The 19,187-nt window shown below is 40.1% G+C and overlaps 1 pseudogene across 1 annotated transcript; it reads left to right on the forward strand.

Moving 5' to 3' along the window:
- Positions 1 to 7,991: 7,991 nt before the first annotated feature.
- Positions 7,992 to 12,302, forward strand: LOC143567146 (small ribosomal subunit protein eS25-like; annotated as a pseudogene). Its single transcript, XR_013141362.1, has 4 exons — positions 7,992 to 8,011; positions 8,103 to 8,170; positions 11,467 to 11,601; positions 12,092 to 12,302. The product of XR_013141362.1 is annotated as a small ribosomal subunit protein eS25-like (transcript).
- The last annotated feature ends 6,885 nt before the right edge of the window (positions 12,303 to 19,187 follow it).

A 19,187-nucleotide genomic window follows, 5' to 3' on the forward strand; every position in this document is an offset into this window, starting at 1 on the left:
CTGAACATTAACCTATTGACAACCGCGCGTCGAACGGTTAACTTATTCAAAACACTGATATGCCGGTATTCACCGCATAAATAATTGGGGAAGTCGTTGCGTGTGGACGGCGGCAAAACCCGCATAAACACAAAAAACGGCAAACCTTCACGCAGGTCAGTTATATGTAAAGTTTGTTCATCCCACTAAATGAAAGTGACGGTCCTACCCGCACAATCATGATAGAGGAAACTGAACATTAACTTATTAACAACCGCGCGTCGAACGGTTAACTTATTCAAAACACTGATATGCCGGTATTCACCGCATAAATAAGTGGGGAAGTCGTTGCGTGTGGACGGCGTCAAAACCCGCATAAACACAAAAAACGGCAAACCTTCACGCAGGTCAGTTATAGGTAAAGTTTGGTCATCCCACTAAATGAAAGTGACGGTCCTACCCGCACAATCATGATAGAGGAAACTGAACATTAACCTATTGACAACCGCGCGTCGAACGGTTAACTTATTCAAAACACTGATATGCCGATATTCACCGCATAAATAAGTGGGGAAGTCGTTGCGTGTGGACGGCGGCAAAACCCGCATAAACACAAAAAACGGCAAACCTTCACGCAGGTCAGTTATAGGTAAAGTTTGGTCATCCCACTAAATGAAAGTGACGGTCCTACCCGCACAATCATGATAGAGGAAACTGAACATTAACCTATTGACAACCGCGCGTCGAACGGTTAACTTATTCAAAACACTGATATGCCGGTATTCACCGCATAAATAATTGGGGAAGTCGTTGCGTGTGGACGGCGGCAAAACCCGCATAAACACAAAAAACGGCAAACCTTCACGCAGGTCAGTTATATGTAAAGTTTGGTCATCCCACTAAATGAAAGTGACGGTCCTACCCGCACAATCATGATAGAGGAAACTGAACACTAACCTATTGACAACCGCGCGTCGAACGGTTAACTTATTCAAAACACTTGAAAAATTGCTGTTAAACTAAAGTATGCACGAGCGAATCATATATTGTTTATGCGGCAAAACAAGTGCCAAATTAAGCTATAATATGCATGAGCAAGTCATATAACGTTTATAAAGCAAGTCATCCAGTGAAATTGGCGGTCCTACCCGCACAAACATTTATATTTCATAAAAAATTCAAACATTACAAGAATGGCCGGGTATCTACCCGCCTACAGAAATATAAATCTACGGTGGGAAGGGATCTCAAGGTTCAAACTTCAGGACCACTCCCTCCAAACTCACTTGTACCCGCACCATCAGTTGGCTGTGGCGGTTCAAGGAAAGTCTTGAGAATGGTTAACCCATCATCAGCAGCAGCAATTTCGTTCACCTTCTCCACCACCGGATGCGAGAAGGCAGCATACTGGTTCACTGCTTGGTCATAGGCAGCTTCGGTGTCCACATCATAAAGAGGGAAGTTGGAAGGCGGGATGCCCTTCTCAACAAACCCCAGACCAAGCAGAAAACCAGCCTCTTCCCCATCCTCATGGGAATCGTTGAGGGCTGCGCTCATGGCATCGTCATAAGATGTGTTCGTGAAGATCCGATGCACAACCTACAAGAAAAAAATACAAAGTATCAAAACCTTTTCTAAGTACAAAGAAAAGCGTAAAGATATTATGAAGCTACGCATACCTGCGACAACGCTTCTCGTAGAAGCCATTCCTTGGTGATCAGAGCCTCCTGGAGAGCAGCTTGAGCTTGGTTACGGGCGCGTTCGGCTTCATTTTTGTTAAGGTTGGCAAGCAACACTTCCTTAGCAGCAGCCTCTTCAACGCCCTTTAGCTTACGCTCAGTGTGGTCAAGCATACCCCTCTGATCCAAGATCTCTTGGAGCTTCTTGGCGTCTTCCATATCCAAAGCATCATGAGCCTGCTGAAGCCTCTCTAGTTTGGCTTTAAGCTCCTCATTTTCGGCGCGCAGAGGTTCAGCAACGGCTTCAGCCTTGGTGGCCCTCTCGGTCGCGTTCCGCGCAGTTTCCTTAGCCAACCGAAGCTGTTCGTTAACAGCTTGGGTAGTCTTGGAACAGGCCTCGAGCAGGGCCTGCACTTCAACCTCAAGGGCCTTGAAGGCCTTTTCCTTCTCCGCAGCAATTGCGGAAAGTCTCCTGTTCTCCTCCCGGATAGCCCGCGCTTGAGCCACTTCTTGGATACGCGCAGCCTTTAACTTGTCGTTTTCACGACAAAGCAACTCGACGCGCGGCTGCATCCGGGCAAAGAGAATCCGAAGCTCATTTGTCAGCCTACCCTCCTGGTAGCTAGACATGGCTTCCCCCAACGCGCCACTTGGGGCCGCGTGACGCGCCCACTCGACGCAGTCCACAGTCGTCCGAAGGGTTGTTCCCCGGCGGATGTTCCACCGTGGAACATCCGCCTCATTCGAATCCGACACTGCAAAAACAAAAAGCAGTTAGGAAAAGATGATAAAAATATAAAAAGGCCAAAATAACCCTACGCACCTGTAGGGTCGACAACAGGCCGGTAGCCGCCAAACCCATCACCCGAACCTAACGGATAACCATCCAAGAGGTCAGGCAGATGGGAAGGAGGCAGAGATTGGCTAGAAGCCCCGAACATACCTGCTGAACCGGCCGGGGACGAGGTAGTCGCCGGTGCCGGAGGCACGGTTGAAGCCGCCGCGGTAGAGACCATCGGAGGTGAACTCACTGGAGGTGAACTCACAACCGTGGCCGCCGCTGCGGAGGAGCCCGCGGAAACAATCACCGCCGGCTCAGTGAAGGATTCCGTGAAGATCGCACTGACAGCCGGCGGGGATGATGTTACAGTTGGAACAGTTGCCTCAACAGAATGAGCAACTGAACCAATACTGCAAACAGGCGTAGCCGCCTGGGTCATCGCCTCGGGTAGGTTGACCAAACCTACCGTCATGGGTCCAGAACTGCTCCTCCCCGCATTACTTTGGAATGCAGTAGCATCCACGCCTGCATGAAGACAAGATATTAAAACCAATGGCGGAAAGAATTGCGGGTAAGATTAATTTACACTTACGAGTTTTCTTGAGCTTGAAGGTTCTGATAGGCGGGGACGAACCCGAGGGAGCCGGCCTCTTCACGCCGGTCACCGTCGTCGTACTGGGCAGATCGGAGGTGACAGCTGTCTCAACCTCCGAGACAGTTGTCTCACCACCACCAGGGTTCCCCGCCGCCTCCTCACTTTCAGTCTCCGACTCAGACCGGTTCCCCTGATCGGCAGTGGAGGCAACCTTCGCCTTGCCCTTCACGCCGGCAGCTTTCTTCTTCCTCACGAAGAAAGGACCATCTGTGGATTCCTCATCAGATGACAAAATTAGAGGAATTCCAGCAGAGGTTTGAGCATTGAGAGGGCGAGGGTTAAAGAGTCCCTTACCTGGCCGCCTGGCGCTCAGAATCTCGTGGCCCGGCTGGTAGACCTCCACAAACCGATCCGCCGTTTGCTCCAAGATGGGCAACTCGTTCTCGTCGAAAGCACGAGTACCCAGCCGAGCGGGACCACCGCTCTCACGCGGTTGCAGAAGCGACTGCAAATTGTTCCCCTCTGAAAATAAACAGAAAAGCAGTTAGAAGAAAAACCCTAAATCAGCAAAAAGATATGAAGCATACCGTAAGGGATAGAGTTCAAACCGTATTCGAGGACGATGGGAATCTGTGGCGCCTCTGCCCCAGCATCCTTCCATACCCGGCTCATCCCAAGCATCACCATCCCAGACTCCGCAAAGCGGTAAACCGGAGTCTGGATCTGGGAGATCTTGGCGAACCATTCCGCCTCTTGGTAATTAGAGGCGTGAAGGCTAGGGAGCGCCCTCCCGTTCTTGAACGTCATCGCAATGGGGACGACGCGAGCGGAGACATAGAAAAACTCCCGCTTCCAAGAACGAAGACTGCGCTCGGTAGCGCAGATCTTCAAACCCTTGATCCGATTGACCAAGGTATACCAGCCCTGGATGCACCTCCAAGAGTAGAAGGTCATCAGGCGGTCGACGCGGGGCTCAACGCCCAGAATATGGCACACCCATTCAAAATGGCGAACCTTTGCGATCGCCATCGGGTGCACCTCCGTTAGGTGTACACCGTGTCTCTCCAAAACACGGTACACAAACTTCGTCAATGGGAACCTCAGATTCCCATAGACGAAGAATGCAGCATACACCCCTAACTTGCCCTTGGGGGCATCATACACCGTCTGGTGAGACTCAGGAAACTCAGGCTCGAAAGGCTCGAGCATGAACTTCTTGACGATGTACTGGTACAGGTCGACGGAAAGAGCACACTGGCACTCGCCAGCAGTACTCTTATCATCCTTATCAGACGCGGACATCGGATTCTTGGTGTATACTTCGGACTCCTCGGCAATAGCCTCAGGATCACGAATGGAAGACATGTTTTGGAAGATGGAAAGAACGATTTCAGGAGAATGCTCGACAAAAGTTAGAGTATTCGCCGGAAATCGCTTAGAAGAAGTGAAACTGTGAGTTGAGATGCATCCTCTCCTCCCTTTATATACTCATCGCAATGAATGCGATGAATTTAATGCGGGAGAGACGGAAAAGCGCAGGTGCAATGAAACTATGACACGTGGAATATGCAAGCTGGCAACAACTGTCGACAGGACGCGCGCCGTAAACTTCGCGGCCACGCGCCCGAAAACTCGCGCCCACGCGCCTGAAAAAGCGTCTGGAATGACCATATACTGTCACGTCGCCATAACTTCATGCACGTCCTGAAATTGTCAGAAGAAACTGTCAGACCACGCTGACGTCCCTTCAACAGTTGGACTGTTCTTATCCTTTCACCAACTCTTCGAATTTCAAAAAGATTCAAAAAGATTCAAAAGTAAGCGGGACTTTACCCCCTTACCTTGGCAACCAAGTAACTATAAGACAGGTGCGGGTACAGTGTCAAGGCAAAACCCTTCACATACTTAGCACCTGCAGGGAATTGAAGCCAAGAATACCTCGGCAACCAAGTAACTATAAGACGGGTGCGGGTACGGTGTCAAGGCAAAACCCTTCACATACTTAGCACCTGCAGGGAATTGACGCCAGGAATACCTTGAAAGTAAAGTAACTATAAGACGAGTGCGGGTACAGTGTCAAGGCAAAACCCTTCACATACTTAGCACTCCGCAGGGAATTGAAACCAAGAAGGATCTTCTGGGCCATGCTTGCGGAAACGGAAATAACATCCCCGCATAGCGGGAACGTTGAGAACTAGATTGTTTGAAGCTCCAAGATGGAATTGGTTGTTTTAACATAATTGATCACTATGTTTAAAACTACCAAAACCTCATGGAGAATCTACACAAGTGGAACTCAACGCTCCTGACTTGCGAGGAGGTTACAGACCTACCCGCATCATACCCAAAGATCAAGCAGAAAAGTCGGGAATTTCTGCACGTGACATTAGGACTTCCGCGGGAAGAATCCCCATGGAAAACCTTAAAACTAAACCCTTTTCAAAACCCTTTGCTTAAGTCCAAAAGTTCACCTCACTTGTTAACAATTCATGAGAAGAACATTGGACTGGGGGGACTTGAAGAGGTAGGTCCCAGCAGAGCCCAGTTGGACCCGCAAGACTCACCTCAAAGAGGGACGTCTGCGCAGTTGAACCCGCAAGACTCACCTTCAAGAGGGACGTCTGCGCAAAGACTAAACTCGCAAGACTCACCTTGAAGAGACGTCTGCGCAAAAACCAACTGGATCCGCAGGACCCACCATGCTCAGAGACGTGACGTCCTTACGCGCAGTACGCAAGCTGTTCCCTCAGGAAAAGCCTCCCAATGGTCGACGTACTCCGCCTGTTCCCGCAGCAACGGATACTAGCCATCAGAGAAGGCTACCCGCGCAGCAAGGCTACACGCACAAGGCACTAACTCTTAAATAATTCAGCAATGTCACCTGAAGAAGGAGTGAGCAAGCCGGGAATACTCCCGCCCAAAGCCGGGAAAACTCCCGCCCAAATGAGCCAGTCCGTACGCTACTGGAGGATCTTTTGTACTGTACCTGCCAAGGTATGGACAAAAGATCTGACCAAAGCTGCGACAGCTCACTGACAACAGTACGACGAGCAGCACGCTCTACTACTTAATGTCACTATCAGCCGCTGCCTACTCACCAACCTGTCGTAGCACGTGCATAGCCTGCAGTTGGTGGAAAAGGAATAGTACACAGCCGGCCTGGTCACTATCAGCCGCTGCCTACCCACCAACCACCAGCATGGCACGTGCGTAGCTCACAGTTGGTAGAACAGGAATACTATTCAGCCGGCTGTACCTGTTTGGAAACCTACCTTCGGCTATAAATACTCCAACACCTTGGAACGGTATCATATCTTATTATCTTATATCTTCATATATTATCTGATATCTGCTCTAGTCATTTCTCTTAATACACTTATATTCAAGAGCAATCTAGTCTGATTCTCACGCCGGAGGGTGGTCACAAGGAGGTACCCCCCCTTCTCAGTGACGAGCTCACGGTGTCTGTTTTGCAGGTCATCAGAAGAATAACCATCTTGCCGGACCTAACCCTCGTGGGAAACATCTATTTAACCCCCAGATTATCCGTAATCTGCCCGGGGTCGATTAGTGTTTCTTCACTCACCAAAATCTGATTCAACATGAAGTGGTTTCAGATCTAACCGATTTGAAGTTTCAAAAAGTCCATCTTCAATTAGCGTCTCCACTACAACCTCACCAAAATCTGATTCAACATGAAGGGAGACCGATTTCTGTTCGCCGTTTGAATATCCGGCGAGAGGTGATGGGCGACTGTGATGGGTGGTGGTGCTTACTGAGGGGATGAAGAAAGTGAGAGGAGAGTGTATCTTCAGATCTACCAAAAGTATTTTTGTGTAGGTTTGTTGTTTGAATCTCCGGCGAGAGGTGATGGGTGGTTGTGGTGCTTACTGATGGGATGAAGAAAGTGTGAGGAAAGGGCATCTGATCTAACCAAAATTAATGTGATTAAATATAAAAATTAATTTATTATAAAAGTATATTTAAAATTAATTAAATATAAAATAGTAGGTGATGATATGTTGGTTTGTTGTTGTGGAAAAAAGTGGATATTTTTATGAAAAGTTTGAAATCTGATGTGACGGTTTGTATAAGTTTGTTGACGTGGATGCTCTAACCTTTGTCACCCACTTTAAAGCCCCACAGCCACCTGTCTTGTAACTCTTAACGTTGCAATAAGTTTAATTTGTTTTTTGGGTACCTTATAAAACTACATGCAAAAGTACACATTCCAGGAAAAACGTGGCATCTACCTTGGATGGTCATGTGACTCCTGTCATAATCTAACTTTTATCAAATGCCAAATTTAGTCCCTTTACTTTTTACCATAATGAAACTCCCTGTCTTAAAAGTATGTAGAGTTTCCATTGTCACTCCCCAATTCTCGCATGTTCAAAATAAACCTAACACGTTGAAATGCTAACATAATCCAATTTAAAATCACCAAATTATACACACTCATGGGCCGCCTCCACAAGTCGGAGGGCAGTCCCCAAAAACGAAGGATTACATGAAATCAAAATTACACCAATTCAACGTTAAAGACCAATGTTTAAACATATACTTATACTAAAAAACAATTAGTCTTAATATATCCTATTATCTCTTCCAAATTAACAGCCTTCCTACAAACATTTTTTCGTTTCTCATTTCCAAAGTGTGTTAAGACGATTACAACAAAACTCATCATTATTAGTTTTTTATATTTTGTAGTAATATATTTTTAAACGGTTTTATTAAGTATTTGCACAAACAGACAAACATAGCATTGATCAAATAAATATCAATAAATGCACTTTTATTTCTTTGACCCATAACCGATTACCCGACCCGTTTTTCGACAATATCAATGTAACCATAACTCTATATAAGTGCACTCACATCACAACACACTCTCCATCCCATTGCAGCCGCAACAGCAGCTTACACTTCTCTTTGGTGCTTTCAAAACCACCAAAATCATCACCAGCTTTCATGGTAAGCATACACAATAATCAGATCTATCACTCCATTAGTTAAAGTTTATTGTTTAATTGGATTGATTATTACTCGTGAAACTGTTTATTAGGCGCCGAAGAAGGAAAAAGCTCCTCTTCTAAGCCCACCAAGTCCGGCGGTGGTAAGCAGAAAAAGAAGGTCCACTTATTCATTTTATTTTGTTTTATTTATCAACTAAAAAGATGATGGACACTTCAGAAGTCTTGACATTTCATGAACGACGGTTAATTGATTGATTATGAAGCTTTTCTGTCTCTAGAAAGCTACATGTTATATCAATGGCCGCTCCTAGTTTTCCATTCTGGTATTTCCACAAATTAAGCATAGGTCAACACGTGTGTTTCATAGAATATTCCTTCTCAATGTTGGTTGGGGTTTGGACTTTGGATAATGGTTATTTTTAGTGGTATTTTTAATCGATCCATCATGATGGAGTTGATGATGGTTATTCAATACTAAGATCAATGCTATAGTTGACTGTGTTAGTGTAAGGATGAGGAAGTAGAGACGCCATTGTGAAACTAACGTGATGATGTCGCATTCTTGTTTGGTCATACTTTCATTGTAGAGGTTGTCTATGTCGTGCTCAGATGTGTTTAAGGTGTTGCAAATGTTTCCTTACTTCTTGGAGATCGGATGTTTTGTTATATTTTTGGTTTGTGAGTTGTGAATTCACTCACCGGGGATATCGCAACACATTTGTACTTTGGAAGTTGATGTGACATTGTTGATATTTTGAACTCATCTAAGCATGACATATACAACCTTTGTAAAGGAAACATGACCAGCTAAGGATTGTTATCGTCATGTTGGATTTTCGACGTCTTTTTTACTTGACCATTTTGCTAACAAAGTTAATTTCAGTATTGAGCCTCGGTTTTGATCTATTAGCGTTTCCTTTATCATCATTGATTGATTTAAAAGTAAATTTTTTTTTATTCAATATAAAGTTGTATTATTGGATAATTTCCATACAAACTACTATATCATATTGAGACGATAATTAGTCTATGAAACATACATTTGATCAATGTTTAATGCTTGAAACTTAAAGTACTAAAAGCATAACTTGTGAGGTCATTAATGTAATGTGAAGCCTTATAGAGGGAGAATGACTTAATAATCAACCAGTTAAACGTCATTCGTCAATCGTTCATGGCGCCGACAGCGTAAACAGCCCACATCTTTATTTGACCTCTAATTTTAAAAGAGGCATGACACCCTTCTTTGCCGGTGTATATGTTTTTATTAAATATACGCGATTTTTGGATCTTCAAAAAGAAAAGGATAGTTCCTTTTATAACAGTTTTCTTTTTATAAAATAAAGGGTAGTTATGTTTTTTTCCCATCCTGGTATTCAGTTTTTCTCAAGAACACTCTTTCTTACAAAAAAAATCACACTTTTTTGTTTGGCACTGTGTATTTTGAGTCTCCTGGTCATAAGTTTATCATGTTTGGGAGACTGAATCAGAAACGAGAAACTTTTTGACAGAAATTTCTAGGAAGCATTTCCAGTTTCTTAAACAAATGTTGAAATATAGTTTTTGTTAAGTTTGTGTTGATTAAAAAATACTTATCAAATTAGTAAAAAAATTTCTCATTAAAAAAAACAAAATTCTTACAAGAAAATTTATCAACTAAAAGATGTTGGACACTTTAGAAGTCTTGACATTTTAGGAACGACGGTTAATTGTTTGATTATTTGATTATGAAGCTTTTTTGTCTCTAGAAAGTTACATGTTATATCAATGGCCACTCCTAGTTTTCCATTCTGGTATTTCCACAAATTATGTTTTTTGTGTTTTGTATTTTATTTATTAAGCATAGGTCAACATGTGTGTTTCATAGAATATTCCGTCTCAATGTTGGTTGGGGTTTCGATAATGGTTATTTTTAGTGGTATTTTTAATTGATCCATCATGATGGAGTTGATGATGGTTGTTCAATACTAAGATCAATGCTGTAGTGTAGTTGACTTTGTTAGTGTAAGGATGAGGAAGCAGAGACGCCATTGTGAAACCAGTGTGATGATGATGCATTCTTGTTTGGTCTTGCTTTCATTGTAGAGGTTGTCTATGTCATGCTCAGATGTGTTTAAAGTGTTGTAAATGTTTATTTACTTCCTGGGGATCGGATGTTTTGTTATATTTTTGGTTTGTGAGTTGTGAATTCACTCACCGAGAATATCGCAACACATTTGTACTTTGGAAGATGACGTGACATTGTTGATATTTTGAACTCATCTATGCATGACATATACAACCTTTGTAAAGGAAACAAGACCCGCTTAGAATTATCATCGTCGTGTTGGTTTCTCGACAATGTCTCTTTTACTTGATCATCTTGCTAACAAAGTTAATTTCGGTATTGAGTCTCGTTTTAAAAGTAAAACCTTTTTTCTTTCAATATAAAGTCATGTTATTGGATAATTTCCATACAAACTACTAAGTGATATTGAGACGATAATTAGTCTATGCAACATACATTTGATCTATGTTTAATGCTTGAAACTTAAAGTACGAAAAGCATAACTTGTGAAAAAACAGGGAGGGAAAATCAGGGGCGATCATTAATGTAATGTGAAGCCTTATAGAGGGAGAACAACTTAATAATCAACCAGTTAAACGTCCTTCGTCAATTGTTCATGGCACCTGCAATGTAAATATCCCACATCCTTATTTGACCCTTAATTTTAGAAGAGTTAATGCACCCTTCTTTACTATTTACATAGGTTTATATGTGTTCTATTAATAAATTTATTATTTTTAAATCTTCAAGAAGCAAAGAAAGATAGTTCTTTTTTTCTGTTTTTTTATAAAATAGAGAGTATTTATGTGTTTTCCTATCTTGGCATACATTTTTTCTCAAGAACACCTTTCGGACAAAAAAAATAACTCCACTTTTTTGTTTGACACTATGGGTTTGTTTGGCGTGAAGCTTTTAGGAGCTTCTACAAGCTTCAAGCTTTTAAGAAAAAGCTCCTACTCAATTAAAAGCTCTGTTTGGTTTGGTTCAAGGAGCTTGAAGCTTTTAGGTCAGAAGAAAAAGCTTAAAGCTTAAAGCTTCTACTAGTAGCGTTTAGAAAGAGCTACAAGCTTTTAGTATGATAATTTACTTAAATAACCTTCCAAAATAAATACATTTACTATTATTGATTTTAGTTATGCCCATTTTAGTAATTTTATACGTTTTATTAAAAGCTCCAGCTACTCTGCCAAACATCTAAATATATCTAAAGAGCTACAGCTTTCAGTCACCAACTTCCAGCCAACAGCTTCCAGCTACAGCTACCAGCTAGTTTTGCCAAACATACCCTATGTATTTTGAGTCTCCTAGTCATAAATTTATCAAATTTGGAAGATTGATTCAACCTTGAGAAACTTTTTATTTTTGATAACTTTCTAGGATGTTATGGTTGTTTAATCGTTATACAGAAGTGGAGCAAAGGAAAACAAAAGGAGAAGGTGAATAACATGGTTTTATTTGATAAGGCAACATATGACAAGCTTCTTTCTGAAGCTCCAAAGTTCAAGCTCATCACTCCTTCCATCTTGTCAGACAGATTAAGGGTATTGTTACTATTTGTTTTACTAATCTTTAATGTTGCCTTTTATGTTTTTGTTACAAACTAATTAGGGGTGTTATAATCTAGCCTTAAAAATTGACTTGACATGGCATGGGTTTTTATGACTTAATACAAACATGATCCTATAAAATTTGATGCTAATGTTTCATTATTTAAAATTTTTGTAAAATACAAAAGAGGTTTAAGATATGACATAAAGCACATTTTAAGTAATGATGTGTGTTTTTATTGGTCAAATTAATGATGCTTTTTTATCTGTTTATATTTGCTGTGAAATAAGTTTTTGTTATGAGTAAGTTTTTTTCTGCATCTATTTGGAATGAGTTTGTAATTGAATAATAATTTATATAAATAAGTGAAGTCGATCTCTAGCTTGGATTTATATGTTTGCAACATTTGAATTGTATTCTTCATGTTGAGTTTGGGGGTTCTTCTCATGATCAAAATGTTTATATATATGTTTTTTTTAACAGATCAACGGCTCCTTGGCGCGCAAGGCAATCAAGGATTTGATGGCTAGAGGTGCAATAAGGATGGTATCTGCTCATGCTAGCCAGTATACCAGGGCTACCAATACTTAAAAGAGATTCAAGCCATCTGCATTTCTTGATATTAGTTTTAGTTTGATGTAACAATTAACCCTTATGTTATTTAATACTATTTCATTTCAAGATTAATTTTGGTCTAATGCTTTACTTTACCCAAGTGGTTATTGTGGGTGCTAATTTTTTGTAATTGATGTTAAACTTGATTAAAACACTTCACATATTGATATTCTTTTTATTCTAACTCCAAAATGTAAAAATTCCTAAAAAAGTAATTATCAGGTAGAATCTTGATTTTGTTATTATTTTTTTATGGCCTCTTATGAGGGGAATGGTTAAAAATTCAAATGAACCATACCCGATTACCCTTTAGCCTAAGCCTTTAGGGTGCCACATCACTCATCAAATGGTGTCACATCATCAATTTCAAATCCATCACATGTGATGGTTTTTTACTAGGGGTGGTGATGTGTGATGAATTTTTTTTGTTTTGTTTTTGTCCGATGTCTCGTGTTTATCGTGTTTACCTTTAGTCTTCAACACTCACACACATATACATATATACACCCACATATATATACATATATATATACACTCATCATCACCACCTTCTACCAATTCCCCCAAATTCTCACAAACCCTAATCTCACCACCACCACCAATGGCCGCCAATTCATCCTCCGGCGACGAAGCCGAACACTCATCCGACGGATCCGAATCCGACCCACCACCTCCACCACCACCACCTTCCGATCAACACGACCCGACTCACACCAAACCCAGATTCAAAACCCCAATTCAATCCACCAACAAACGCCCCACACCCACCTCCGACATCGATTCCTTTGATCCATCACTTCCGGTGACCCATCACTTCCGGCGATCCATCATTTCCGGCGACGGCTCCCCCAACGGTCATAACCACCCCCTCCCAACGGATAGATTTCTTGGTTTCCACCCCATCTCACGCGTGATGGCCATCACACAAACCTCCTCGATTTCGCGTGACAAGGTAGCGGCGGCAGTGTGGAAAAACCCACCACGCGTGATGAGAGCTCCATCACGCACCCCCCGTCCCCCCTAATAGTCGTTTTTGTATTCCACATCCTTTTGTTGACAAACATTTGTTTACTACTTTTTTAGTTCATTAGTCAGTTCTAACATACCAGAGGCAAAGAGAACTAGCATTAACATAAACACAAGAAAACATTTTCCCATTTTTGAAAGTTGATCACAAGATAACAATAAATACAAGTGGAAATGGAGTATAATATGATTATATGCATATGATACTGGTTTTATATAGGAGACTGTCACTTGTTTCATGTTACACGTGCCCTTTGCATAATTTAGTATTCGACACGGAATCATCTATATGTGCACTTGCCGACTCATTTCAAATGTTGAGTATGTACGAAAATAAAATGGATAAACATATTTTTTATAATGAAGAAATATACATCAATCTCTTGGTTTGCTAGTTGCATAGTTAAAAGTCTTTCAAATTATGACATTTCAACTCAGTATATAGTTGATTTTAGGTGTTTCAAATTTTACTACTTAAATATTTGAAATGAAGACTATAATGTTATTTCAACTTCAGTTTCTTATTAATACCAAGGTGAGCCTTGGTTGAAAAATGTACCAAACAAGGGGATACACGAAATTTGTTGCTGCTTAATTATGTTGTTGTATCCTGAAAGATTGACTGATTTTTCAGAGGGGGACTTGAAATTTGTTTTATATGACACGTGTTGAACATGAATCCTCAACCATAACCGTCAACATTTTGCAGTAAAAACCGAAGTTCAAGGTACCACATTTTGTTATAGAATTAACAACATTTTTTAAAGAAGCGGATTGTAATGACACATTCAAGTTGGTTGAAGATAACATAAAAAAATGTGTAATTCTAAACTTTAGATTTGAATGAGACCAGTTTTAAATGTGTGATAAGCGTTGGTATTTGTAGACAAATAATAATAATAACCCCATTAATATCTCACTTATAACATAGGTTACTTGAGCGTAAGAAGAATACAAACTTTTTCTCTATTCCACAATGGACACCTTAACTTGAGGTAAATCGACTTTGCTAGCCCTAAATAAGGATGGATGAAACCCGATTTAGGGTCGATCACTTGAGCATACTTATCAACTACCTTAGTTCAAACTTCTATGATTGTAAATGCTTATGCCTTCAAACTCTTATTTAATTTACCAATTTGGCATAAAATAACTCTATTTTTAATATATATACATGAGATGAGTATAATTACTGAACAAGTTATTGCAAAGAAAAAAAACACATCTATAACAACTTTTTAAATCAATATTGCAATATTTTAAACGTTGTACCTATTTTATAAACTGACTTCTCCATATGGTTTCTATCTTTCAATTTTTTTTAACATTTCTACATCTCTCCAATTTCTTCTTTAATTTGCTCACGAGCCTCTTGAAGTGAAAAAATGTATGATTTCCACCCTTTTTCTCCCTCACTAACCTAGCTACCTTACACTCCCATTCCCTTTAAGAATGGGCAGAGTAGCCGAATGCAGGGGCAGACTCACATAGTTCCCATCGGGGTCCCGGGACACCAATATTTTTTAAAAATTACTTAGATATGATATATTAAATTTTGTAACGACCTCATAAAAATTAATACTTGGAACCCATACTATTAAGGCTGAACTAGTCTAGTGGAAAGTCCCTTGTTTTTTCTTTGAGAGGTTGCAGGTTCAAGCCTCACCATACCTAGTTTTTGTTGTTTTTTTAATATTCTAGTCAATATTAGTTATTTAGTTAGGATATTTGTGTTTTTTCTTTAGTTTATTCCACATAACCATTATCACTTTAGTTTATCCCATATAACCATTATCACCATGCAACATATATAATAACAGCATGAGTTTTAGATATACTTAAATTATTTATCTTGTGTATATATATTATAATTAATCATTTATTTGTGTAAGAGTTAGTTTTTCATGTCTTGGTTATTCATGTAAGACCATATATATGTAGCTTACGCTTATGTTTTTCGGGTATGAATAAAAATGAATTAAAAGTGTATGTTCTATCTAGTTTCTAATCTATATTCTTTCTACTTACTCGTTTCCAATGACACCATATTTTCGTGTTTTATTATGTTCCTCGTCTCGACCCGACCCGAATAACGACCGACCCAAAAATTTTGTAAACCAGAAAAATTGGGACCCCATTGGCAAAAAATCCTGGATCCGCCACTGGCCGAATCGAATGGGTGAAAGATGGAGTTAGTACCAACGGAAACACCATTCCGTGTCGTGCAGTACTGAACAAAAATGGACCCGATCAACTTGTTTGTGATGCCACCCAAAACCTTGATGGATGGAAAAGTAGGTGAATAATGGAGAAACGAGGTAAAAGAAAGAAAAATGTACACCGTCTCTTGAAATATAGAGAAACGTAAAATGATGAAAATATGACATGACACTTCCGTGAAAGAGAATATGATAAATGAATTGGAAGGAATAACCAATCCTTCACACCCTTAACTTTATACAAAAGTTGTTAAAGCCAAAGATATTTTGGGTTATTATTAAACCTGCCCATTTTGTCTTGCACGTTGATCCGAACATTATTTGTAAACATTATTAATTATAATAATTTGACCAAACAAAAATCAAACAGCCATCATTAGTCTCACACCTATTCATTAACCTCAGGAAACTTGAAATAACAGGAAAACAAATTTTCCCTCAAACTTTTGTAAAAGTGTATACCTTTATTCAAAAAACAAAAGTTTATTCATTTAAATATTTTATTTTATAAAGTTTATGTATATTGTAATACATTTTTAAATCACTCAACTGCTTCATCAACAAAATTTTAAAGTTCTAAAATACAACACATGATAATAAAAAATAAACATAATTCAATCATAAAATAAAACCGTATTTAAAATTAAAAATAAAGAAACATTGTTCAATTCAAATATAATGTTTAATTTTTGTTTTCTTGTAACCAAACCAAAACCACTTTCACATATAATTAACGTATCCTTCTTCTTTCTATCTTGATCATAGCTCCAGTCAACACACTAATTAACACCCTAAATTTACATGCATAATGCATAGCCTAAGTTCGAATCCAATCCCAACCGTTAACAGTCATCATGATCATTATCATGACCATGATCATGACCTTGACAACACCTCCAGTCTAAATTCACCTGAACATCCGCATGATCACGAACAATTTGACCCCGAAGAGATCGTTTTAGACGACGAACCAGACGTTCCGGACAATAGTAACCCGCCAGAGTCGTTTTGGCTGAGCCACAAAAACATGACGGATTGGTTGAACCACCACACGTTCATAGAACGCAAAACATCGGTGAAAATGGTGCCCGGTTCGAGAACTTTGAACCGGGTCAAACCCGGTCGTCTCAGCGGTCGGTTTCGTTTAATAATTTTAATATTAAACCGCAAGCCACGATAATCGGGTTTAGAAAAAAACCGGGTCTTAGCTCCGATGCAAAATCTAAACAAAACGACCGGCAGGATCATGTGAGTTTGTTTAAAAACCAGTCGGTGCCGGGGAAGGGTTCGGGTGGTGCGGTGAACGAGCCCCGGTCGCCGAGGGTTTCGTGTATGGGTCGGGTTGGGTCGATGAGAGGTCGGGCTAGACGGACCGGGTTTTGGAAGAAGGTGAAGGCGGCTTTCGTGAACCGGGTTCGGACAAATAAAGGTCCGAAAAATAAGTAGGACTTGGTGGCGGCCGACGATGATAATTATAAAGAGTTAAGACCACGTTGTTTTTGTTTATTTTTTTAAAGGATTTAATATTGTTAGTGTATGTTGTTTGGTAGTTTACATGATGTCACATATTCCATTTGTATTTTGGATGATTTTTAGTGTATAAAGTTGAAGAGAAATTTTGCTTTCTTTTATTTTAATAAGTTTTTTTATTGCAATATTAATATATTATCTTTTGGTGATTACGACTTGATAATTTATAGATAGTAAGGGTCGCATGCCATTTTTTTTAATTTTACTTTCTATTAAACATTTTAAAGGTATAACAAAAACATCATATCATCATATATATGCATCGGTGGCCAACTTTAGAAATGGACCGGACTTTGTCTAGAACTCAATTTTATCGTTGATAAAATAACAATAATATTATTATCGTATCACTAGTACTTTGATTGTGTGTTCATTTGGTGGAAATGAAATCGTATATATTCTGATCCTAGATAACAACAATTGAAAACCCTACAAATCCATATTGACTTTTTTTATGTAAATTAAAGTAACAGCATCAGTCTCGATAAGTTGACTATTGACTTCAAGGTATTGTAGTAGGAATCTATGCAAAAGCTAATTATGCTATCCTAGGTTGCGGATTCGACAACAAAATGACAAAATCCAATGGAAGTTATTAATTTCAAGAAGCATATGTTGACACCTTGGGTAGGTGTTGAGCAAATGGTATCGGGTACTGGAATTGAACAAATACCGATCAATTTGGTACTAAATTTTTAAGGCTCGAACCGATACTGTACCGAGTATTTCTAGTACCGTACCCATTTTTTTGGAGTTTCGGTACCAATACCAAGCGTAAAACTGCATGTTTGAGCTTTAAATACAGTCCCCCAAGAATAAAAAACAAATACGAAAGAAACCCTATATCGACTAAAGATGAGGAACCCTATATCGACTAAAGTATTGAATGAGAGTATGAGACAACCAGCTTCTTTCTCCTCATTATAAAACAACCAAGTAGATAACTTGGAACTTGTATGACCCGCGTGCGTGTACTTGAGAGAGTAAACGAGTACTTGAAACCTCAGTGGGTACACAATGCATCGGCCCAATAGCTCAACTATAACCCAAACTGATTCACCTAATATCCAGCCATAAGCCCAACTTTGCATCTAGTCCAGCCACTAAGCCCATCTCACACGAGGCAATTAAGAACAATATCAATACAAGATAATATCAATCAAGTTAAATGTTAAATATTGAATTGTAAGAAAGACCTACTGGTAGGCGCTTCGCTTCTTAAATAGATACTCAAGTTTGATTCTCACTTGTGTTATTTTTGATGGATTTAAACAATAAAGATTTGAGCTAGACCTTGTGCATGGTTGTTAGTTAGAACTTAGAATCTTGAGCACACCCGAGTTTTCGTCCCATCGTATGTGGCCTGATTTCTTAGGGATTTTTTAACGGCCATCCCCATTGAAGGATTAGGCCAACGTATGTCGGGTCTGGAGTATCGGGCTATCCTTAAGTACCGGTTAATGATCCTTATGTTCCCGACTCACGCATTGCCCAATTTGTCGCAAGGTCTGTTTGGATTCCTTTGGTGACCATGCGGTGCATTGCAAAGAATTGCCTGGCTTTAAATACAGACATGATTTGGTTAGGGATGTTCTATGTGATGTTCTTAAACGGGCAGGGATTTCTGATAAAAATGAGGCCCCTGTTAACTTTCTCACGGATCCTCTTGAAGGGAGGTCTACTTTACGATTAGCTGATATTCTTGTGTTCGGGTGGGCAGGGGGGAAACACGCATGTGTGGATCTTACAGGAGTGTCTCCTCTTGTTGGGCTCAGGGACCGTGGGTTTGTTGTGGGTCAGGCTGCGTTGAAGCCTGAATCGGGCAAAGTTGTTAAACACGAGAAAGCTTGTTTAGATAATCAACATGTCTTTCTACCATTTGCCTTTGATACATTTGGTTTTCTGGCCCCAGAGGCTGTGAAATTTTTTAGTAGGGTTCAGCGTGTCGTACCTGGAACCTCTTCAGCTTTTAGGTCTCAAAGCTTCGTTTTTAGCAGGATTGGTTTTGCTATTCAAAAGGGGATTGCAGCGCAGCTTGTTGCCCGTTTGCCTGCCACTTTATTGTAATCGTTTTATAGTAATAATTAAAATTTTACACCACTTTAGGGAAATACCCAAACCAAACTCTAAAAGCCAATACAGACAACATAATTTGGCCAAATTGAAACATCGAGGCTCCTTAATTTGAA

Source organism: Bidens hawaiensis, unplaced genomic scaffold, assembly GCF_021521415.1.
Source record: "Bidens hawaiensis isolate Kalapana, Puna unplaced genomic scaffold, B.hawaiensis_p1.1 tig00023227_1, whole genome shotgun sequence".
In the NCBI taxonomy this organism is placed as follows: domain Eukaryota; kingdom Viridiplantae; phylum Streptophyta; class Magnoliopsida; order Asterales; family Asteraceae; genus Bidens; species Bidens hawaiensis.